The sequence below is a fragment of the Oryzias latipes genome, chromosome 9, assembly GCF_053564925.1.
Source record: "Oryzias latipes strain Hd-rR chromosome 9, Olatipes_Hd-rR_3.1".
In the NCBI taxonomy this organism is placed as follows: Eukaryota; Metazoa; Chordata; class Actinopteri; order Beloniformes; family Adrianichthyidae; genus Oryzias; species Oryzias latipes.
In genome coordinates this window covers 16,337,432-16,363,273 of record NC_136245.1, presented here as the reverse complement: position 1 = coordinate 16,363,273, position 25,842 = coordinate 16,337,432, and the positions used below count along the sequence as shown (strand labels likewise).

At 38.6% G+C, this 25,842-nt stretch overlaps 1 long non-coding RNA gene across 1 annotated transcript; it reads left to right on the top strand.

Annotated features, from left to right (window-relative positions):
- The first annotated feature begins 1,574 nt into the window (after positions 1-1,574).
- Positions 1,575-25,355, top strand: LOC144994568 (uncharacterized). The gene is made up of 2 exons (XR_013658131.1): positions 1,575-21,491; positions 21,892-25,355. It is a non-coding gene; the product is annotated as an uncharacterized LOC144994568 (long non-coding RNA).
- The last annotated feature ends 487 nt before the right edge of the window (positions 25,356-25,842 follow it).

The following is a 25,842-nucleotide window of genomic DNA, read 5'->3' as shown; positions in this document are numbered from 1 at the left end:
TGATGATGAAGATCATACAGGAAAGAAAAGTATTTCTCTGTTCACTTGATTGTGAATCAGGAGCAGATATAAAAATGCAGTTGGAAAAAGGCTGGATAGTCAATATTGCTCACCAGTTTCATTACAGTTTAATCTGTAATGTTGGGTGGGGTTGTGAGGGGCTGTAAGCTAGCGGGAGAGAACTAAACAAAGGGATGATGGTAAAAGAGGAAAGGCTTACTCTGTGTTTTTGGTCCCTCTCACAACTCAGGCGAATTTCTTATAAACTTCTGTTTTCTAAGACTATGTCTTAGAAAAGAACAACACAGGTTTTTAAGTTTTGCCTAAAAACAGCTTAATCATATTTAAAAGACCACTGGAAAAACGTTTATAACAGATCAAAAGATATGCAGTATGGGGCTATCAGAGGGTCCTCTGTTCTCCACTTTTTACCTGTATTTATGAAACCTGTTGGAACTTTTTTAGTATAAAAAACACGTCCACACCCTGTAACAGTCACACTCCAAACTCCACTAAGGCCAAGACAAAAGAGCTTGGGCAGCAGTGGCTCAGGCGGTTGAGCATGTCGGCCAATGATCGAAGGGTTGGCCACTCGATCCCCCTCGCCCTCCCTGCCTCCAGCGTGGCTCCACTGGTGTGTAAATGCATATGAATGTGACTGTGCTAGTGATGCGCTGAAGGCACGTACTGGCAGCCACGCCGCTGTCAGTCTGCCCCAGGGCAGCTGCAGCTACATCAGTAGTTTACCTTCACCAAGTATGAATTAGTAGTAAATGAATAATGGACAGATTGTAAATTCTATTCAATTCAATTTTATTTGTATAGCCACTATTTCACAACAACAGTCATCTCGATGGGCTTCGAAAGTGCTTTGAGCATCTGGAAAAGCACAGAGAAATCCAATCCATTATTATTATTTTTGAATTATTAAACAAGACTGTAGACATAAAAGCAGGTTATGCTAGTTCCCACGGTAAGTTTGAGGCTAAGGAAGCGGATAACCTCAGCTTTCGGTTCCAAAAATAGAGTTATGTTTTATTGTGTTTTGCCGAGTTATTTTTTCCTACTATGTTTAAGTCTCTGCACCATGAGTGAGAGGGAGGGATAGGATGATGAATTAATATAGCACCGTCAAGTGCAGTACTGACAATGTTGGAAAATTGGTAAATGAATGGACGGGTTTGGTGTAAATTGTTTCTTTCTTTTTATTGTTATAAAAAAATAAGTATATCTACCGGCTCAAACTTAGACATATGAGAGTTCAAGAATTACAATAAATTCAGATGGAAAAAAGATTAATTGAATTGGAGTAATATGACATTTAGTTTGAAAAATATGTAAATTTGAGTTGTATAAACACAAATTAAGTTTTATAAACGTAACAAAATTAGGTTGAATAAATTTAACTCAATTACTTGTTACCAATGGCAGTATTTCATTTAAGTTGTAAAAATTGGATAAGTTTTATATATATATATAAATATATATATATATATATATATATATATATATATATATATATATATGTATGCGTCACAAGGAAAATGAAAATAAGATCAGAAACTCGCGCGTTTACTTTGTCTGTTCTTTTTCTACAAGCAGAAACTCTTTCATTTGATTATGCAGCCGTATTACTTTTTTGATGGGCGTATAATCTTCCTATGCTGTCATTAAAATCTCCGACTCCGTCTCACTGAAGTATAGCGGTCTCTTTTTCTCCATGCGTTTCCATGGTGACTCCGGAAATCGGTGATCCATTGAGAATGTCTTTATGTACTTGCAGTGCACGCGCATTACCCCGCGTTACCAAGTCGAGCGTAATTACGCTGACTCATATCCGGTCTTTTGGAACCGACATACCCAGAGTAAGCAAGTTCAGGTGGATTTCAGCCAGAGTTCAGGATTAAAGTTAGGCTAGTTTAAACATGCTTCCTGGAATAATACCCCCCTGTACCAGATTGGGGAGACGATGCAATCTTCTGGATCTTTTTTCCCCCAAGTTGGCACTCTAGGTTGAGTGCCAACTTTTATTTATTTTACGATGAAATACTTTTACTTAAAAGCTTATGCTTTTGTGGAAAAAGTTGCATACGTCGTTTTGATCCAGCAGAAATAGATAAGAGTGAGCAGATCGGCAGAACCACGCTGTGGAGGAACTGTTTATGATGGGGCCACCCTGCCTGCCACCACACTAGTGAGTGATAGATTTAATGTTGAAGACACATGTCAGCACTACATTTTATTGTAATGGGAACTGCATCCAAAATGGGGAAAAAAATCCCTTTATCTGCCTTTCATGTTGTCACATAACAGAGCTTGTAAGTGCACGTTTTTTTTTAATTTGACACTGCATTGTGCAAAGTGTATTGTTCATCTGCACGTGAATTCCTTAACTGTCACAACCCTAGTCTCTTTATGTACTTTATATGAAAGGGTGAATATTTGTTGTCCTTTGTTTTTCTAAGCAGATATTCAGTTACATTAACAATTGGGCCGGGGCACAAGTCTGGTCACATCACCAACTTTATACCCATTTCACATGGGAGGGAAAGGCAGGAGAACAGGCCTGCTCATTCACCCACTGCCAAGTCTGATCAACTAATCACAATGTTGTAAGACACACAACAATGATGCAGAGATAATAAGGCAGATTTCATGAGTATCCAAGAACGGGGTGAGTTCACTGACAGTTGTTGAGCATCTATTTCCTGGTAGAGTTGCGTCTAGAGATAGAGGTTGGGAGGCAGGCAGAAAATGCAACATGTTTTAATCTCAGCAAACAAAGGTGTTGTATCGTTTTTTTTCCCTCCTCTTTTGTCTTTAAGTACCTCGGGGGAAAGAGAGGTGTTGGCTTTTTGTGCTTCTTTTGTCCAGAGGCTGACGGAATGGCCTCCTGGGAAACCTAAGTGAGCAGGTGGAGGAATGATCAGCAGCATCGAGTGTCACAGGGTTTCCTCCAGTGGTGATTACTTTTTGTTTGAAAAATGGAAGACACGGAGACCTCTCTTTCTTCAGTACAGTACGTGTTTCTTCTTATTTTCTCATCTCTTTGTTCTTTTTGTCCTCTGCTTTTATGACAGAACCGCATAGTCAAATGAAAACTCCTTTGGGTTTTGTGCTTTAGTCTCTGAGAGACTAGTTGAAAAAAATAACTAATTTGAGATTTTTTTTCTTTTTGGGTTAGGTAAGGAGAAATATAAGTATATGTTCTGATCACGTTCAATGTTTTTTTTTTATCTAACAATGTTTGATAATACTGTCACCTACATTACGGGCTGTTTTCAGTGAAGAATGTCAGTGCTCAACCTATTGAAGTTAGCTTCAATAAAGCGGTAGAGTTGCTTTTCTTAATAGTTAAAATGGTTTTCATTTTCAGTGAGGAGCATTTCTAGTGGAAGTTCTTTAGGAATATCCCAAGAAGAGGAAAAGCTGTGGAATTCTATAGAAATGCTGGTGAAACTGGTGAACGTGGATTATCACTTCTGATTTTATTAAACCAAAATGTAACTTTTTTGTAATAGACATGATAATATTTTATGTTCAAATTATACTTTCCTTAACAACAACAGCTCAGTTTTCCTCCTTAAACTTCATTTCCAGTCTTGTGTGCATCTTAGTTTCTTTTACTCATTTTGGATGTCTCCAGGGTTGTCTACTAAGTTTGCCTGCTGTAATTTTAAACAAATATTATATATTTAAAAAAATAAATCTTATCCATGTTTCTGTGTACAGAACAGATGATAGGTTCCAACTGCTAATGATAACTCATTTGCAGGAGTGCCAGCTTAAAGAAATGTTGTTTCTATAGACTGTTGTGGTGAACTTTTCTAGCATTCAGTGCAACAATAAAGGTGAGAATTAATTTAAAATCCATGATTGTGACCTCTCAGTATCAGACCATGCTGGTTTTCAACCTAGATATTGGCTATCAACTTTCCCTCTTTTTTTTGTTTTTTTGGGTTTGTCTTCCATGTTTTGGGTAAGCTTATTGTTGCATTGATGGCCAAATGTTGGATTAAAACCTAAAACTGCTGCCATATTGCTTTACTAGGATCTCTACAATTACATTTTGATACAACGCCACTGTAACACATGCAGACTCAGTAACCATAGTCTGTCTTTGTAGAAATGTGACCATAGTATAACAGAACCTCATGTTATCCGAGTTTATATTTCACAGACAATGTTACACTGAAAGCTTCGTCTGATTCAACAAAGTCAAGCAATTGATATATTATATAAATGTAATATTTAGGAATTATAGTTGCAAGCTGAATACTTGGCGGCATAGGATGTAATCTGCGGATTTAGCTTTCAATTAATTTAGAAACAACCTTTGAGCCGTAACTCTAGCTTGTCAAGTTGAAAGCTGATGCAATTCTTACCAAGTCTAGCAGGCCGGTGTCCTTACCTGGTAATCAGCTTGTGCCAACCACAGTGGGAGGCAGCAAGCAGAGACCCGAGATACCTTTAAAATGATCCAATTCAGGAGTAACTAACAACTAAGCCGGTCACTGCCCCCTGAGTTTATTTAACTTTAAAAGTTTTGATTTCTGCATGAAATGTTGCCTAAAAATCTACTAAAAAACTGAACTTAGATTTTTTTAATGCACACAGAAACAGAATACTTTCCAGATGGTAATTTATCCTGTGTTATTTCAAGATGTCTCATAATTGTGTTTTGGAGAAAAAGAAAGAATGTTTGGGGGGAATTACCAGTATTTGAATACAGTAATTAAAATTTCACAAACATAATCCCTTACACTTAATTTAGAGACAGGCTTTTTTTCTATTCTAATGAGAGCATGAGTTTATTTTTCAATTAGTTTTTTTTGTAAAATGCTTTAAGTTGACCTTATAAGATGCCTCTGCACAACATATTCTGAATATCTTAATGTAAGAATAAATTGCATGTTCTGCACTCATTTCATAAATAATACAGGACTAATTTTCATACAGGATCTCTGCTCCCCCAAACAAAATCATAGTTGTCTATTTTTAGGTACAGGGTTTTAATTGGCATGAGAATTCCAATGAAAAACAGTGAAGTGCGAGTTGAAGATGGCAGAATAAACAGTGTGGGATTTCTAAAATAAATAAATATTAGAGCCATAGAATGGATCATATATGTTAATATTAAAAATAAATTAAAAGAGAATATTGTCTTGTACCTTTTCACAGCATTTCATCAGACTTTCAAATTTAAGACTATGTTTGTGTTAGGGAAGGTTAAAAATTTTAATGAACCTTCTGTTTTATTCTTATTGTTTCACATCAAAACATGGATCCCATTAAAATATGTTAACCCCAGTGTTCGGCAGCGGGGCTGCCGATAGTGTGTGAATTTGTGTGTGCATGGATGCACATGATTGTGACTATAAAGCACTTTCTGCCTTCTAAGAAGGTAGAAAAGCACTATACAAATATACGCTACTTACCATTTATGTCAATAGGACGAATTAAGACTTCATGTACAGTATTTTGTCAGCGAGATCCATTTTTAAAAAAATTGTATAAAAAAAGTATTTGCCCCTTTCCATTTAGACTTTTTTCATATGTTTCACACTTAAATGATTGGGTTAATTAAACAAAGGAGAGCATTATACAAATGATGACAAAATAACATTACACAAAGATAACACAGAATAAATGAATCCTCTAAACCTAAAATTACATTTAGATTAAGGTAGAACAAACAGGTTCTGGTAAAATAATATCAATTTGGAAAAATAGTGGAGTCAGTGCAATGAGCTTGGGTCAAAATGTTGTAAGAAAATATTAGGACTAGTTAAAAATATGAACTTTCATAATAATAACAACTATCAAAAGAAGAAATATATAGACAGAAGAAATATTAGGGTTTTGGAATGGTTTACAGGTAAATTTTACACCTAAATCCTAAAATGTGTATAAGCTTAAAAGTTTTCTTTTAAAAAAAATCATTATTTTTAAGATGTAAAGCATGTTTATTCAACCAAATTATTTACATGTCTTTTTTTAATGGGACTGTAGAAAACAGCACACAAGCAGCAATTATTATTCTAAAGAAATCTTTGGAATTGATTTGAATTCTGACCTTAAAATGTCTTCACTGAAAAGACATAAATAATAAAATTCATCATAAACCCACAGCAATTCTTAATTTACAGCCAGCCAATAAAGTTGAAAGTACTGTTCCTCTTCAAGCTCATTAGTGGCTCATGAAGTTCAAGCTCATTGTTTTTAAGCAACAGATTTTTGCTCTTAATAGCTAGTTAAGTTTATCGCAAAATTCTAAATTCCCCTACGTTTAGCAGATATCAACTAAAAAATGACCATTAACTATAGTTTCTTATAACTTTTCACCATCCTTTTTGTTTTGTCTTTTTTTAATGGTTTGGTTCTATTACTTTCTCTCACGCCTGTCCACTGGGTTAATCCTGGATCAGAGATTTTTACCCTTGTGGCTCCTAATAAATCATTCAAACCACATGCGTGTCCGGTTGAAGTGATTGGAGCTGCTCTGTGGTGAAACAGGCTCTGCTATCTTGTCGTTCGGTGATGTCTGGGATGTGACAAGCTGCCAACTCATATGGTGCTGAGCTTGAGTCATGCATCTCTGGTCTGCCCGCGTCTACAGGCTCAGGCCCCTCCAACCCAGCCTTGTCATGTGCCTCAGTCCTCCCATGTTCACCCCCATCTCCTCTTTAGGCCTCATTTGGACCATTAGGGCCAGGACAGGAGAAGCGTCATTCATGTGCGCACACCCCACTTCTTTCCTCTCTATCATTTGTTGTCATCTTTTTCATGGTGATTCTCTTACACTCCGCTGTGTTGCTGTTCACATGCGAACAACTAGTCTGAACTTGTTCAAGAGGGGTTCTGTGTCTTTGCCTAACAGGTGGGAAAAGGCTTGAAACTTCCCACCCTGCACTTGTTGTTGCTGTTGGACTCTTTCGTATCCGATTGCTGGTCTTTGTTATCATCAGCATCTCTCATGGGATGGTTCTTTGGCAAAATTTGGCACTAGACTCTTGGAGTCACTCAGATTTCATGTAATCCCATTTTCGAACAGGTAAAGGTCAAAGCAAGAATATGAATAAATGGGAGATATCAACCTAGTCACTGTGATATCACTTACAAAGGTTTCTGTTATTTTGCAACAATCGACAGGCAGGTGTTCATAGCCTACCACGCAGCATTGTAACTAAACATGACCAGACGAGTTCATTTCCTCTCTGGCATAACAAGTACAGGTACCCTATATCTTTACATATTTTAGGATTAGTCACTTGATATGGAGTGACATTCTCCAAACAAGGAAATCAGTAAAAATTCCTGTAAAATGCAACTTTAGTACAGAGACTTGACACTTTTTTTGTTCACATAATTTGTGTGGAAATGGCCAGAAATCAGAGCGTTCCATAACTTTCCAAAATTGGGGTATGGAAAGGGGTGTGTTGATGTGGATAAATCATGAAGGGATGAGGAGGGCTGGAGGAAGGGCAGATGAATGGGAGAGCTATAGGATAGAGGGGGAGAAGCAGGACCATTAGTACACTGTCTGACATGGTTGGGGATTCCGCCTGGAGCCAAACCTTCTGAAGGGGGTCTCTGTATGGCTCTCCCTTGATCTCACACACACGACAGTCACATTCAAAACTACATGTACAGTTATGGGTTCATGCACGCTTCAGTGCTCAGAGCTGTACAAGCGGGCATGTGTGAATACGAATTCGCAGCTCAGCTGCCATGACCAATCCAATAGGATTTTCATGCTGCGTTTAAAATAAAAAATGACTCTCTATTTCTTTTCCTTGGAACTTCGTGCTTTTCCCGTCCTAATTCTGCTGCTCTGCACATCGAATTATGTGACACAGCATCCTACAATGCTTTCTATTTTTCTCATGGCAAATGGTATCTTTTATATAGCTTTTTTTGTAACTGTCATAGGCAGGGCAGACAGAAAGTGTGTCCCATGTGTTCCCTTTACCTTGAAAGCTTCACCTCTTTTACGGGAAAAAGCCCCACTCTGATCATCTTTTTATCTTTTGTAATAAAAAATACACTCCTAGTGGTATTTTACCTATGATTGTGCTTTTCTTTTCTCTTTTTTTTTGAGCCAAAATCAAAAACCAGTGTCGTTTTCTAGGACATAGTTTTTGCAGAGCGGCAGCAGTTCATTAGAAATTTGCCTGAGTTGTGGGCGGGACTGTAGGGACAGAGTACGCCTGCCCTCATTTCCCAATATCCCATTATTTAACACTCTCTTCCGCTTTTAAGGGCCCTCACAGCCCTAACCTAACATTAGTGCTGGAATAAAAATGGTAAGCAATATTGGAGCTCTCCAGCTGTGCAGCTTTGAGCCAGATGCCAGCTCAGATGAAGAAAAGGAAGACACACATGGATCTGTTTGTCTGCAAGTGAATGCACTGAGCTTGTGGCCTGCCGACTGTAGCACCTACGCTTCTGCTGCAGACTTTTTCCAATGGTACTTTTTTGTTTGTACCTGATTTACGATTTCATTAAATAAATACTCACAAATGCAGTTTTGATTTTATTTCTATATATGTGTCCTTCATCGTGAGAAAAACGCTACAAGTACATGCTAAACCCACCAAAAACATGATTTTCATCTGAGTGGGTCTTTTATGTGAGACCCAGTGTAGGAATGCCAGTGCATCGATCATTCACACAAAGTCAAAAACTGGATCACACTGGCAGTTTCCCCCTGCTTTAAGCAAGAGAACTGACATTTAAAAAACTGTGTGAGATAGAAAAAAAAAGATATAGCACAAAATAAACTGAATTGCAAATGCACGGGGATCAAGTGAGTCCTGTGTAGGAGAGATGTAGGGATACAGTGGGCAGGGGGTTGTGTGGTGGGACCATCAGGGAGATGATGGAGACAGCTGGACATGGCCCTTTTAATCTGCCCACTGCAGGCTTTCCTTCTAAACAGCAGGACCAACACCAAGGTTGTGACAGCCAGACAACAGCAGGGATCCACCGCTCTTTCACTGCAGACAACACTACTGTCTGTATATCTGAGTGTGTGTTTGTGAGACAGTAAATGTGTTTGAAAAGTCAGAAAATCTTGCAGACAATTTCAAGCACATTATGCAAAAATATGGTGGAAAAATCTAGAAAAAATGTCATGAAAATACATTAAACTTTAACACCTTTTTTAGATGAAACCTTCACTTTTCTCTTTTATTTTGACCTATTGTTGTCTAGTACCGTAAGACTTCTTAAAAATATGAACTCAAACTCACAGAAATTCCTAACAACAGCTTAAGTGTTTTTGGCAGAGTGTTCCCAGAGGTCAGCTTCCCCTCTGGGTGTTTATTTACTACAAGAGTGCCTGCAACTTCTCATATAGCCAGAGTGCAAGCAAAGTTTTGCAAATGTCTTCATGAAATTTATAATAGAAGAAAAAACACGTCTTTAGTTAACTGTACATTAATATGACATTAAGAGTTGCAAATGTGTTTCTATCAGTTTATAGTAATCCGCTTCTAAATGAACCAAGACAAAAATAATAAGGCATGAAGTGTTCTTTAAAAAATACACACACAAAAACAAACAAATATTGTTATTTTTGGGATTACAAGATTCATGTATTTGTCATTGTCAGTAAGGCATGGACATCGAAATTGTGTTTGGAGCATCAACAGTCACATTTACTGAAACCATGATGGTGCAAAATGGCTTTTTACCCTAAATTTAATATGCAAACATTTACAAATAAAAAGGAAATTATGCTTTTTGTTCGTCAATATAGAATAGTCATGTGAAAAAATTAAAAGTCCTCCACTTAAAGTCCAATTTGGCACAAAAAAAAGTGTATTTATGCTGTACATGTTTGTATAGGCTGCAGTATGAAAATCAAACTTATGGTAGATGAAGTACTGCTGCAATAATTTAAAGGTTGAATCTACTGAATATAAAACATAATCAGTGATAAACACTGGGAAAGAATTCCTTCAGATTTTTTCTGAAATGATTCTCACTGAATACAGTGATCTCATATGTGTCGCTGCCTCATGAATCACTGGCTGTGTCAGCGTGCCCCACAGTCAAATTCTTTCAGACAGGCCAGCAGGCTCTTGGGGCCCGGGGACCCAGAGATGTTGATGGGAACACCATTTAATTGGGGTAATCGGCACACTTTTAGGGACCTGCTTATTAAGAGAAAACCCTCACACACATACTTTCATGCCTTACCAAAGACAGACAGACAAGCAAAGTGACAGCTCTGCTTCAAACCCAGCTCTTTCACCCACTTCTCTGCACTCAGAACTCAGGAAACAAGGGATGCGGTGGATGACCCTGAATGTGTGAGCTTGTGCGTGTATCTGCATAAGACTGACATCTTTGTAACACTAACAATGTTTAACAATATTTAAATGCGTCAGTGATATGGGTTCTTCGCCTCAGGGTGGAAGTGGGGGGTAATAGGTAAGGTGGTGCTGGCAAAAATACTGAGCTTGAAGACACTTTTCCCAAAAGTGAATTGGGAAATTTTCCCCTTTGTGGTTTAATCTATTGTTGTTGTTTTTTAGATTAAAGTCTCCTTTTATTAAATTTCTCCAAAGCATTGGTTAGGTTGCCTAAATTCCAGCTAAGTGTGCTTGTAAGCTTATGTCAAACAACAACAGCTTATTTTACTGTCTGAGGCAACAATGACTGAGATGGTTTTATCTGGCTCATCATGCATTAAATGTTGTCATAAGACAGGGATGTGGGGATTAGATGGCCCCCTCTTTTAACCCCCTAAACCTTCCTGAACAGACACACACACACAAACAGCCTTTCATCGCATGTGGTTTGATACTTCAAGTTCATTGTCTCTCCTCATTTTATAAAAAAACGTCTAAAAAGGCAAAAAGAATATTAAAAGTAACAATAATAATGCAAGGAGATTGAGAAAAGTAAGCCACCTTCATGTTCTTCACATCAAGTTCACTGCAAAAACTGGCCCCCATGAAATAAGTCAAAGATTCTTTAAAATAAAAGAAACTTTCTCATTCGGGTTATTTTTCTTGTAAGGCACAAAACAAGATACATTTTCTTAAAACAAGAGTCTTTTTTTACTTTCTTAAAGAACCATTTTGATGAAAATTGTGTTTTGGATGGTTTTAACATGTTTTTGTGGCATTTTTCTCATGATGGACTATATCTGTTAGGAAAATTCAACTTAATGTTATTCAAATTGTGGTGAATCTGGAGCAGACGCAAAAATGCTGTCGCTCCATTCTGACGCATCCACTTGCAACAAAATATATCCACGATCCTCTTTGTTGTCCTTATCTAAGATGGCTTCAAACTGTCCAGCTGGATAAATTCAATATTCCTATTTTTGTTTCACCAGTAATGCTAGGTTGGGGGTGTGAGGGGCTATAAGCTAGCGGGAGAGCACAAAAACGGATGGATGATGGGAATGGTGGCAGGCTTACTTTGTGCCAACATTCCTGCCCACAACTCAGGGGCAAATTTCTAATGGACTATTCTGTTCTGCAGAAACTGTCCTTTAAAATGACAGTGTTTTATGATTTTTTTTTAGCCTAAAAATGAAAATCATATTTAAAAGATCACTGGGAAACACCTTTGCAACAGATCAAAAGATGATCTGAGTGGGAATTTGAGATTGAGTTTTTGCAGAGTGACAAGTTGTCGTCACAAAGTCATATTTTGATTTGATCTTACTAAGCATTCATTTCTAAGTTTTTCATGAATAAAATCACCTCAGCTCTTTAACTGTTTATCCTTTTTTTTGTTTTTCTTTCCCGTTTTCTCCCTCCTCTTTTGCCCTCATCCCCACACTCTTCCTGTCATAAAAATCCACATTGAGAACTTTGGAATCCACTCCTGTGATTCTTGCTTCCTGTTCTCACCAGCTCACGGTGAGACAAAAGGTCCTTTATTGCATGCCCTGTTTTCTGGTGGTCTTACATGTAGAGATGTTGCTCCAGCCTGACTGAGGGTCAATACATATTGTTTATGAAAAACAAAAGGATGATGACGTGATGCCATGTCTAGACTCCATGCAAATGAACAAGCTTGGTGAAAACTCCTGGCTTGTGTACAGTATTTGTTTTAAAGCTAAGTGAAAACACATATCAAACTAGCCACAGCGAGCACACGCGTGTGCACGCTGTGGCAGATGAAGTGGGAATGATTATGGTAATGATAATAATGACGGCTGTCATCACTGTCTCCTCCACCATGGTAAAAATTAATCTGAGTTAACGGTAATCCACGTCTCCTCATTAGATTACTGGTGTGGGGAGGGCACACTCACAGGCCATCTGTACATCATTAACAGAGTCTCAGTGACAGCTCTGTCCTCTGCTCCAAACTTCCTCCAACATCTCCACTGTCCCTCCTACTCTGTCTGGATCCCTGTCTATCCATCTGATGCTGCACCACTGCCACACATCTTGCTCTTTCTCCTTTCTTGTAATTATTCAGCATGTCAGTCTTGATGTGTCACATCCACAAAGCTGGAGATGGAAAAGATTTGAAAATCTCACTGATCTAAGACTATTGCTCTGTCCTGCAATAGCTTCTTTTTTCTGGCCACAAGTTCAAGCTCTGCCTTTTTATTGATAATAGTAATCTAGTAATCTATTTTTACTATATCTGTTAGATCTACGGAGACTTTTACCCCAGAAGCTTCATTTGTTTCCCTTCCTTTATTCAACCTGCACCACAAGTCAAACCAAAGGAAGACGTTCTGTAAAGGAACAACTTATAGTATAAAAGAGTTTTAATCAACCTAAACACAAGTTTAAGCAAGTGACATTTATTTTACCCACCCAAACAGCTTTTAAACTGCTCAACACAAAAGGGGCAAAAATGTTAAGGCAAACAATTACATTTAAACCTTTAGCATCAGTCTCATTTTCTTATGTCACTACAAGAAGTGCAGACAGGCAGGCGGAAGAGCTAAATAATTATGCAGGTTTTAAAGGCATTCAGAAGGCCATTTTTACTTGTGTTTGAAAAAAGAAATAACATATAGATTTAATAAGATTACTGCACTAATGTTTTTATAATGACTCACAAATTATAGTTGCAGATATGTGTGAATAACATACTTTTGCTTTAATCATTCTTCGAAGTGATGGTTATTCTTTGCAGTATTTTTACATCCGCTTGTTCTTACATCCAATAGTTTTTTTGATAAGGAGTGACAAACTGATCTTTTTTGATTTATAAAAATATATAAAACTATATCATTCATATGTTTTATGTTGGTTTATCGTTAAAATTTGCATTTTCTTTCAGTTACTCTCAAAAGTACATTATAAAAAAGAAAATTATAAATGAGATTCAATATAAATCCACGAGGAGCAAATATGTTTTTAACTTTTATTTAACTTTTTAGATTTGGAATTAGAACTCAAACAACAGATTTTAGTTTTTGACTTTATCTACGAATGTAGAATAGAATGTTAACAATTTTTACATCTTCGGACAGAAATATACGAGATGGATAGATAAATACTTTGCTGATCCTGAGGGAAATTGCACATGTTCAGTATTTCTCTTCGAATTATTTAATGCAAACAAACACACCTGTGGGCTTTTTTGCTTCTTTTAAATAATAAAAGATTATCTATCCATAAAATCTTGACATTCATAAATATTTTACAATATTTTCTGAGACATGCCCAGCTTTCTTGTCCACATGAAAACGAGGGAGCAGCTAAAAGCACTCAGGAAGAGAGTCCTGCCGACTTTGGCCCAGAGTTTTCTGCATATCACATACATTTATTGAAAAGTGTCTGCAGATTAATTAGCAAATGTTTAATAAAAAAGAAAAAGGAAACAGGGCCATGATAAGGAACCACAAGGACCAAAAAGTAACATCACATCTCAGCTGTCAGCACTAAAGAGCAGATCAATTAACGTTGATTTGCTTTTTAGCAAATAGAGTGACAGCAGACTAAACAGAAATGTAATTAAACCCAAAAAGGTAAAGATGAGCAGAGAATGTGCAGCAAATGTCTGTAAGGCTCTCCATAATTGATAACATCTGCACCTTGGCGAGAGGCGTGTCTGCTCGGTTGTGTGTCCTGCTATGGGCAAACATTCTCCACAGTCTACTTATTTACATTCAGACACACTAACAGCACCAAAGTGCAGAAGCATATCAAGGAAGTGTTTCAAAACTAATAGCCAATCTTTTTGCTCGAGCTTAAAATCCTCTTACATCAGAGAATTGTCTTACACAGCACGAAGAGCTGCCACAGCTAAAGAAAAATCAAGTCCTGGAGCCTCAGGTGTGGTTTCACATCACTTGAACTTTTTTTTTTGTTTCTCAGGCACTCTCATCTCGACAGATGTGTTGGAGGAGGATCTCACCCGCTTTTACAGTGACAGCTGCCAAAGAAGAAGGTGCAGAAGCAGGAAAGTTCAGCTGCTTCTCCTGCAAGGCCTTCAGTCCCTGCAGAACTCCGCAGATTCTACTGCTAACTTCACAGGGAGCTCCTGACATTGTTTGGAGGTGGTGCTAGCAGTCTCTCAAGTGTGTAGGAGTCAGCTAGTGTGTTCACATGCACATATTGACAGATGGCTGTCATTGTGTGAGAGCTGGTTTGCACATTCATGTAATAGAGGCAGAACAACACAGCAAACATATGCAGTGGACAGCAGGACGCGCTGACTGGAACTAAAGGTGGTTACGTTGACAACACAAACACTTCATCGCTACATCAATTGCACGCACACTCTGTAGAGTATGGCAGCATGTCAGTCATGTGTGACTCATCTTAAGTAACAGCAGCTAAGCTTCTATTTCAATTTATGGATTTTGCCTGGCAGGAATCATGTGTATTTAGTGTCTGGGATTGAATCTTTAAAGGAAAGGACAGAACTAATGCCTGGAAAATACTGTAAGTTGGTGGTTAAGATGTCAGAATTGAGCTAAAAAAAAACTAAAAGCAGATAAACGGGGAAGTTGGCATGAGCATTTGTGGACACTATGTGCAGCTCTTTTTATTTATCCAAAGTTGTTTGTGTGTGTGCATGCGTAAGGGCCCACCACTTCGGCCCTGTGCAGCAGCCTAACCGTTCCTGACAGCCAATGGCTCATTAGAGCTGCTGTTCTGTGCTCCTACTTCATCCGCCTGCTCCTGGTTTCCTGGACCCAGCCCCCCAAAACAACGGCTGTGTGCGTGCATGTGCGTGTGTGTGTCAGCTGGCTGCGCTCAGGCCGGAGCCCGGCCAGGCACGGTGGGCAGTGGGGAAGAAAGAGGGGGAGTCAAGGCCTATTCATGGGCACAAAGACATAATTAACCAAATTGGCAAATGGTTCGAGAAGCCGCCTCCTGGATATTGTCTGCTAGTCTTTGGTTGCCAGGGCAACTCAAAATCTATGTCTATATTTTTTTGAGTTTTTGTGCAATGCATCCAATGTGTATTTCAAAAGTAAAAAATGATTATGAAGGACCATACACTGATGATGAATGATTGACACGCAGATTAACTGCAGCATCATGCTTCACTCAGTGACCCCACCAGGTGTCCAAAAACACAAAAAGACCAAATAATTTTGGTTTAGGACCTTCAATTACTATAACTATCTGACAGTTATTAAATTTCAAAGACCCACTTCCAATGAAAATTGTGTTTTTGCTGTTTTTAAAGCGTTCTTGTGGCATTTTTCTCTCAATGGAGGACATGTATATAGAAAATTATGCAAGAAATTGCGTTTCTGAGTATTTCTTTATTCAGATTGTTGTGAATCAGGAACGGATGAAAAAAATGCTTTTTGAAAAAGCTTGTAGCTGTGACGTAGGTACTGCAATTACCAGGCCACTAGCTGCACTCTATTCTGATGTATGTGCTTGTAGACGACTAGATCCATGTGCGACCTTCACTTTCCTTGTCTAAACTGGCACAAAAACTGTACAGCTGGATAGCTCCAATAATCCTCACCATTTTTGTTGCACTATTAATGTTAGGTTGGGGTTGTGAGGGGCTGCAAAAGCAGGAGAAAGTGTCAAACAAAAAGATAATGGGAAATGAGGGAGGGCTTAATCTGTGCCAAACAGTTCCGCCTCTGCTGCTCTGCAGAAACTATGTCCAGAAAACGACACAGGCTTTTTGATCTAGGCTACAAACTGAATAATCATGATCAAAAGATGACTGTAAACGGTTTTTAAATAGATCAACAGATGATTAGAGTGGGGATTTAAAGGTTATGAATTGAGATTGTCTGTAGACATCATCTGTGCTGCAATAGAGTTCTTCTATGAGGGTTGAGGTCTTTGCAGGTGCATATGTTCATGTTGATGTATGTGAGTTCCTCTGTATGTTAGCATGCCCGTCAGCAGACACTTCCCCTGTGAGTCAATGAGACATTGATTATTGTGACAGGGGGACAGACATCAAGGACAAACTGCTTGTGGGTCAATATCTGGCTGACCACTTTGTTTGTACATGTGCAAATTTACAGCTCCTCTGCCCCGAGAAAAGCATTTCATTCAACCAAGACTGGATGAGCAATGACTTCTGCTATCAAATATAGATTTCATCGCAAAAGAAGGCTGTCTTGTGTTTTAAAAGCAGCACTAAGTTTGGCAGACAGAAGGCTGCAAATTTTCCGGAGTTACTGTAAGATTTGTTTGTTTGCATAAAGTTGTCTTCCTCCAGCCCCGTTTTGAGGTTAGTCTCTGTAAAGTTTTGCCTTTTGGCACAGAGCAGCATTGTGGTTTGGGAGCTTGAAGCTTGGTTAAAGATAAACTTCAGGTCTGACTGAAGAGTTCACTCTTTCTCGTTCTTTTCCCCTCCCCCTGTATCACTCTCTGTCTCTTTCTTTCCCTCCCATCCTTCGTTCAGCCCCTAGAGTCACAACAAGAAGCAGCAAACAGCTTGTGCATCCCTCGTACCAAGAGAAAATGCCCCATTTTCATCTGTTTGAATCTGACATTTTTGGCACATTAAATATTGGACATTAATAAATTAAATGTAATGAACTTACATGAAAGAGGAAAAAAAAAAGTCCACTGGTACAATGCAAGAGAGTATAAAAGGCAAAAGTGCAAAAGAAAGATGCACAACAAGAAAAGAGAAAGCCCAAACTTTTTTCTTTAATTCCAATTAACTATTGCCTTCTGTAGCCATTGGAGATTATTTTTCATGTTCATTTATTCAAACAAATATTGAATAATTTATTCAGTGGGATTTACAGCATTAGAAATCACGAGCAGTTGGTGCCAATGTAGGGAAAGAGGTCTGTCTACAAGGAGTGTAGTTGAGGAGCTCTCTTAATAAGTGTGACTTATTGGTCATTTAATCTAATTAGACCTCCACTGGGTGTTTTGTAACATTGAAATAATCATAACAGCTTTAAGGAAGCTGATACAGCTGATCTGTGACCAGCAGCAGCACTGATTTATATTTGATTAGAGCTACTGCAAATTATAAAGTACTCAGTTTTGATCAGTCATTACAGAAAAATGGTGTCTTCTATTTGTTGATTTATTGACTGCAGCGCCACCAGCTCCAAATGATTAGAAGCAGCGTCCGCCATCACCTGGCTTTGCTCTGACTGTGGATCTGTCTTACGGTCTGTGCCTGTGTGTGTGTGTGTCTGTGCAGGTATGAGGTATGTAGGCCGGTGTAAGTGACACCTCTGGTTACACCCCATGATTGTGTTGCATAACAGGTTGGCTTCAGAAGCTCCTACCAGCTTTTTTTTTTATAATGTTTGATAAATTTTACCTTCCTTGTTACAAAGTCAACTAATTAAAAAAAAAAAAAAATTGACAAGAGTGTTTCTCTATACACTAAGCTAGATTTATACCCTATTTGTTAGATTTTCAATTTAGGATAAAAAGAACTTCTGAAGTACTGACCATCTGCTTTACTCACATTTAATTTTCTTTATTTATCTAGTCAATTTAAGCATTTCCAAGAAATACAGTACAGAAATAGCAGAAAACGTTAAAACCCATCATCTGACCAAATGTTGTCAATAATGAATAATAATGTTTGGAAAAACAAAATAAGACTAAAGAAGATATTGCCTTAATTTAAGGGAAAGAATCCAACAAAAATAACAAATAAAGTCTGAAAGGTAATTTTGAAAGTGCATTAGTGTTTTTTTTTAACTTTACCATTGTTATCAATAAACTATGGTATAAAAGAAAGACAGAAACTTTGTTTTTTAACATTAAAGTGAATTATTTTTTTTGTAGACCCTTTTGTACACCTGACTGATCTTGCATCACCACTTTTTGTTCACAGAGATGTTTAGAAATTGGTTAGTTTTTCTTTAGTTTAGCAATTTTTACATTTGATTCCAGGTTTGTTGTTTTTTAGTCTTCTACCAAAATGGTTCCACATTTTAAGCAGGAAACATTTCTATCCAGCTATGACTGCTTCATTTTCCTGTTTTATTTTTTCTGCCAGTTTAGTTGATTTTGTGTTTTGTCAAGGCATCCTCATCTGCTTTGCAGGTGAATTCTCATCTTATGATTGTGACACCTATGAAGGAGAAGAAACAAGTGTTTGGGATGATTGAACCAATCATTTTAGACATGATTCTGTGTATTCTACTTACAGCCACCCCTGTATTATGAGAGATGGAAACAGAACAAGCATCGTGTTTTCTTTGTGTCAAAAATACATGCGGAGGTAAAACTTTGAGATAGTTTAGGCTACAAAGACATTTATGATAGTTGCTAAAAAGGAGGACTTTACAACTACCAATTTTTTAGCAGCTGGATTGCTCAGTTGGCTGCGAGTAGGACTGTCATGTAGAAAACCAGGGTCCATTTCCCATGGGGTGTGATAAGCTTTATCCAATATGGGTCCTTGGGCAAGACTCTTCGCGCTATTGCCTAACTATGTAGCCATAAGGGAGCCCAAGTCTGGGTCCCCCTGTGCTGGTCCTCAAGCCCAGATTAAATACGGGGTTGTGTCAGGAAGGTTATCTGGCATGAAACTCTCTGCCAAACCACCTGTGCAAATCAATGAAAGCTGATTCACTATGGCGACCCCTGTAGGGATGTACCAAAAGATAAACATCAATCTACCAACCAAATTTTTGTTGTACTTCAAATAAGCTGACAATTTTGAGGGTGAACACATTGTTTAACCTCCTGAGACCCGGCCCATTCACTTATGTCCTCTATAATGGACATTTTGTTTACCTGTATATTTCTAAGGAATTAAGAGATACCTTTCCACCTTTCCTTTCCTATTCTACTCTGTAGAGGACATCCTGGGCTTTCCATTGATGTATCATGTGATGAGTTTGCATGCTGGGAACTTTAAGTTTTATCTCTACAAAGATGGCTTCCATGCCATTTACCTAATTTTATGGAAAGGTGAAAGGCAAGTCAAATATAATGTATCTATTCCTTTTTTTACCATGATAATTATATATATTATTGGTCATAAACATGTTAGGAACAATATTTTTAGATCTGAAAAATGTTTCATGTTTTCAGTTTTAAAACAGCAGGCATTTAATGAATGTCCACCGTAGAGGACACCGGGACCATTTTAATGTATTTAATGGCTGCATATGATTTTAGAATGAAAAAGTGAAGCAGAGAGGATTCTATACCAGATAGTTGAGAGAGATTCAGATTTGGAGCTTTCAGATGATAAAAAAGGATGAGATTCAGGAAGAAATAACTGTTATTTTTTTTAAATAACTTGATTTTTTTGTGTTTTTTAAACGTCCATCATAAGAGGTTTACACCTGTGCTACCAGGGCGCCCTGCCTATCAAGATGACGCCAAAGTTTGTGAATACCGGAGTTCAATCTCGTAATTTTCAAAGTACATTGATAAGATTTTTGAGGATCTGTTTTTGATCTAGTTTTGTTCCAACTACCGGGGAATTACACTCCTCAGCCTCTCTAGGAAAGTCTATAGGCCACAGTACCGGAGAAGACAGTCGGTTCGGTAGTCGAACCTCAGATCCAGGAACAACAGTTCGGTTTCCTTCCTGGTCGTGGAACAGTATAACAGCTCTACACCCTCTCTGGGGTGCTGGAGGGAATGCGGGAGTTCGCTCATTCACTCCAGATGTGTTTTGTGGATTTGGAGAAGGCGTTCGACCGCGTCCCCCGTATCCTGTGGAGGGTGCTATGGTATGAGGTCCGGGGAGCCTTGCTGAGGGCTGTCCGGTCTCTGCATGACCGGAGCAAGAGCTTGGTTCGCATAGCCGGCAGTAAGTCAAACCTGTTCCCGGTGCACGTTGGAGTCCAGCAGGTCTGCCCTTTATCACTGGTTCTGTTCATAGTTTTTATGGACAGAATTTCTAGGGCACAGGCAGGGGCCGGAGGGGGTCTGGTTTGGGGACCACAGTTTCATCTCTGCTCTTTGCAGATGATGTTGTCCTGTTGGCTTCATTAAGCCAGGACCTCCAGCGTCCATTGGAGTGGTTTGTGGTAGAGTGTGAAGTGGCCGGGATGAGGGTCAGCACTGCTAAATCTGAGGCCATAGTTCTCGACCAAAGAAAGGTAGTTTGCCATCTCTCGGTGGGTAGAGTGTCCCTGCCCCAGGTGGAGAAGTTTAAATATCTTGGAGTCTTGTCCATGAGAATGGGAAGACAGGAGCATGAGATTGACAGGCGTATCGGAGCAGCGTCCGTAGTTATGCGGTCGCTGTATCGGTCCGTTGTGGTGAGGAGAGAGATGAGCCAAAAAGCAGAGCTCTCAATTTACTGGTCGATCTTCCTCTGTAGCAGATGGTCCAACAAGTAAGAAAAGAGTGTTGCAGAATTTTATCGTCTTAGAACAAAATGTAATGTTTTTTGGGTGAATATCACTCTAAAGATTTAATCTGCTCCTTTTTTCTGATTTTCCAAATTGACTTCTATTTTCACAGAAATATCGTCCTGTTGTCCTCTACAGTGGTCGTGTTGGGAAATTAAAATAAAAAACATTTTTAAAAAAATTAAAATTGTAAGGTGTTTATTTAGGCCCAAATTGATAGGAAATCACAAAAAAACAGAAATTGTAAGATACTTTTTTTCCTTGGTTCTCAGGAGGTTAAGATGCTTAATTATTTGACTTAATACCTTTTATGATTTGTCTGTATGTGATGGACATGCAGATTTTCCATAGATCAGTCTGCATTCATCTGAGGACAGCATGGACATGGATCTGTGACCCTGGTGTGGAACAGAGGTCTTGAAGCAGCAATGTCAAATTTTAAGAATTGTGATGACACTTTTGGAAACTGCGCACAAAGTTCCTTCTTGTTGGAATGACATTGCGATTTGGCACGAAGGGAAAGCTCCATGATTTGCTGTTCTCTTTGTTAGTAGTGTCCACCCAGCTGTTCAAACAGTTTGGGATTTACAGGACCTTGTAAAGACCCTGTTAAGTGTACAAATGTAAGATCCATGTGTCTGCGAGGCATTTTAGGTCCAATTATCTTCCTCTGTCATCCTCCTCTAGAAGCAAACGCGCCCATTAGAGGTCTATGAAAATATCACAGAGACTGGAGACCAATTAAGCATCCTGAAACTAAAAACAGGTAAAAGTGACAACAAGGGCATCCAATCTACATGTCACAGCGACATGTGTTTTGTTGTAACTGAAAGCTCATGAATGAAACATTAGTTTTTGCATATTTAAAAGAAAAAAAAAAGAAATGTAAAGATATTAAAATAAATATTTTATTTTGAAATGACAGATTATTCAGTGATAGACGTTATGCTATTTATGTTTTCTAGGTTTTAAAATGTAAAATCAGTAATATAAGGATTTTTTTATAATCCTTCTAAATCTGACCATAAGTAATTTTTGGTTTTCTTCAGCATCCCTAACTTCCCTAACACAGTTTGTTCCATCTCACCTCCATGCCAAAAACAGATGCCAAAAAGTGGCACCAGAATCTCAAATCTCCCACCTCCGCCCTTCGTCTCCTTCCACAGCTCCCACTTTCCCTCCTCTGGAAGAGGAATCCGGAGAGGCTACAATAAGGCTGATCCAGCAGCGACGAAAGAACCATGAGACACAAGCCTGATGACCAAACCAGAGAGGAGGGACAGCTTCATGAGAGCAAAAGGAGGAGACAGAGAGAAAATTTGGAGTTCAAAAACATCAACAACAACGGCATGAAAAACAAACAACAGTGAAAAATAAAACAAAAAACAAGTGAGAGAAAAGAGAGAAGAGCTGAAGCACAGAGGGACCCAAGGTCCTCAAACTAATTAAGATGATTTGCATTTATGTATGAGGTTTAATGAGCAGCTTTTCAATAGTTTGTGTTCCCCTAATATGAATATTTCTTTTTCATTATGTTACATAGCTGAAAAATCTCATTCTTTCCAATAATCACATCCTGGCTTTTCTGTTTCTGTGGTTGCAGAGTTTGTTAACGTGATTGTTTGTTTGTGGCTGATGAGCTACTAAGAGTTTAAATGCTGTTTATTTATTCGTTTTAAGATTTTTGCAAAGTTTTGCAAAAAACAAAACAAAGAGTTTGGATTTGTTGTACTACCGTTGTGGATATCACCCTTGAAAAACGTGAAAGCAACTTTCTGTTTTGATCACTTCTGTATGAACAAAACATAAGTTAATTAATTCATCTTCTAAAGACGTTTTTTGTCCCTTTCAGGGTCAGGGGGGCTGCCAGAGCCTATCCCGGCCACTCGTGACAGGCTCAAAAAACTGAATCATGATGTGAAATGTGAATGTATCTATAAAAACACATTAACCGATGTGTTACTTAATGTTACTTAATGTTTCTTGTGCTTTTGACCTGAACCCTTTCATCATCAACCATCGTTTATAAGTGGCAAAGAGCGTTTTTAGACTCATAGTTGTATTTTTTTTCCTATCCTTTCTAATAATGATAGGTCTTTTTGATTGTCACTGGAGTGTAGCAACAAACACATTATCCCTTGTGCTATCTTATGACTCCCACCCTTACATTGACGTGTTCTCCCTACCATGACAAAGGTGGACAAAGGAGGAAAGATTTCATGTAATCCATGGACACCAGTGAAGATCACAAATCATTGAAGAAAAAAGGTTTAGAGCACTGTTTAGTGGGTCTAGATGACCCAACTCCCAATGTTAAAGTGCCTAGGGAAGCACAAGGGTTAAAATAATGCCGCCCCATAAATTCTACGCCCTGCACAAAGTTTTTGCAGAACTTTCTTTGGTTTTCACACCTGGAATTTCAGTTTTTAACAAACTGATTTTGTTAGATGCCTGTTGTAAAAAGCCGTGGTATTTAAGGACTTTCAACTTAAGTCTGTCATGCTGAAGAATTCCCTGTGGGATGAAAGAAGCTGTGTCCTGCAGCTGCAAAGCGATCCCAAACCATTATCCATCTACTCCCATGCTTGTCATTTGATATGAAGTGTTTGAGCTGGTGTGCTGTGTTCACTTGGTGTCTCTGTGCATTATGTCCAAACATTTCCAGTTTGATCTAGTGTGTCCAAAGGGCGTGCTCCAGAGGTATAATGCAGCTCTGCAACTTTAAACGCTGTTGCCATGTTGAAGAAAGAAGAAATTTACTTTGAACTACTCTTTCCTTTTTTTTCATACTCAATCAAAACAGTAAAATGATAAACGGCTAATGTTCCAATTTGGTTTCAAGCTTTTAGATTGGAGAAAACCATAAACAGAATAAACAAGGTAATTCCTTTGTCTTAATTTAAGTTGATGTGTGGATGTTCTCTATGGTTTTTCTTTAAATGTCATAGAATGTCAGCAAAAACAACAAATAGAAAAAAGTACTGCATAGGCCATTTGTATTGAAGGTTTTAGAGTACCACCAGAGAATCTATATTGGTGGTGTATCATAACCGACTGGATTAGCAAAGCCTTCAGGAATGTTACACTATTTTTAATTGTCGAAGTAATCATAAATATGCAAACTGTCATACATGATCCAATTTGCTGACTGCCATCAAAGAACATGCAGGCTGCCACTGCCATCATGGTAAAGATTTGACAGTGCGTGTTTCTAATTAAAGCTGGCACTCGGTGGAGTGTGTCACCAGTCCACGTCACCCAGGATTTACCTGTGCTGGACAGCAACCACCTGACATGAGAGATGAACCGCAGTGAGTTGATGGAAAAGATCCGCCCACAGCGTGGAAGACATGAATTACCACTAAAATCACCATTTACCCCACCTCTGACCTCTGCTGTCAGACTTGCACTGCTGCACTGTGCGTTTTATTATAACACCATGCAAACACACAGCGTTATGCATGCATGCGGGTATCTTATGGGACTCTCTGTGCGTCCATTATTTGTGTACAGCTTTGATGTGATTTATTCTGTAGCCTCTTCTCTGTGTGTGTCTGAGGGTGATGAGTTGTGACAGGTGTTGTGGCCGCCAGTGCTGGAGAAGGCGGAGGAGAAAGAGGGGAGGGAGTAAACGAGAGCAACACAGATGATTATTAAATTACTGTCTAATACTGCGTATCCCCTCTTCCCTTTTATCTATCCCCCTCTCTTCCTCTACTCTTTCTCTCCCAATCTCCTGAAACACACACAGACAGACACACACATACACACACCACTCCACCTCACTTGCCCCTTTTCATCCTTTCTTTATTAATGAACAATCCGGGCCTTTCTACTAATCCACCAGGGCTTGCTCTACCCCCCAGACACTGTGTGAGGTGTGTTTGTGTGTGTGTCTGAGAGTCTGTGCCTGTAAAGAGGGGGGGGGGGGGGTTGCCTACTCCCTCAGGAGAATACCCCTCTTTCTCACGTGCACACAAAAATACACAACACATATATGCTCACACACAAATCCAGACTAATCAGTGCACTCATTCATTGCATCTATCTCTGTCTTGTATTTATATCAGAGCTGAGGCCGACTCTGGGTTGATGTAAAATAGAAAAAAAGAAACATATTTATGATTAATAAAGGAAGACCCACTCGAAAATTTTGTTTTTAGTGTGTTTAACATGTGGCATTTTTGTGATGATGGAGGAAATTTAAAGGAGTTTTTCCATACTGAAAATGAGGGATGCCAAGTTTAGCTTAGTCTGTTTTGTTTAGTTTAGCAATTAGCTATTGTGTTTTATAAAAGACTTTATGTTTTGTACAATTATGAGTGTGAAGCCCATTGAGACAAGTGTGTTGTACTTTTGGGCTACATAAATAAAATTATTTATTTTAGCTTATAGCGGCATAATCATAATTAAAAGACAACTGGAACCCCTTTCAAATAGATCAAAAGATGATCGGAGTGGGACTTTAAATGAAGCGAACATCAACATCCTTTGGAGAATGCTGTGTAAAGAGGCAGGATATATAGCCTTTACTGTGTTGAACGTGCTCTCACAGGTCCATTAAAGTGAGACAGTTCATCTACCTGTAAACTCCCTCCTTTGATGCTAAAACTTTCACTTTGATTGACCATCAGTGTTGTCTTTGTTCTATGAAGATTTACCGCTGTCCGAGGAGTCTATTGATTAAAGCTTTAGCACACTGATGTAGAATTGATGATCAGCCCTGTTCCTTGGCTCATGTTAAGGACATTCACATGTGAACACTTTGTCAATGGCCGGCTTGTTCTCCTGCCCACCAGTCATTGTACAGGAGGACAAACTGTACCTGCTAACGGAAAACCTCACTGTGCATCCACTTTTAAAGGAAGATCCATGTAACATCAGCAGGAATGTTAAAATGCTCGGATTACACACAGTCTGAATCAATGATTGATGACTGAACAGCACATAAACACAAAGACTGAAAGCTTCTACAATGAGGAAATGATCTCATGCAAAGGAAAGGACTATTCAGTTGTCTTCTAAGCAAGAAAGGACTAAACTGGAATCCATTTGCAGAAATGTGAACTCCAGTTAATATAATTGTATATTTTTATTTTCAGCGTTTGTTGTTCAAA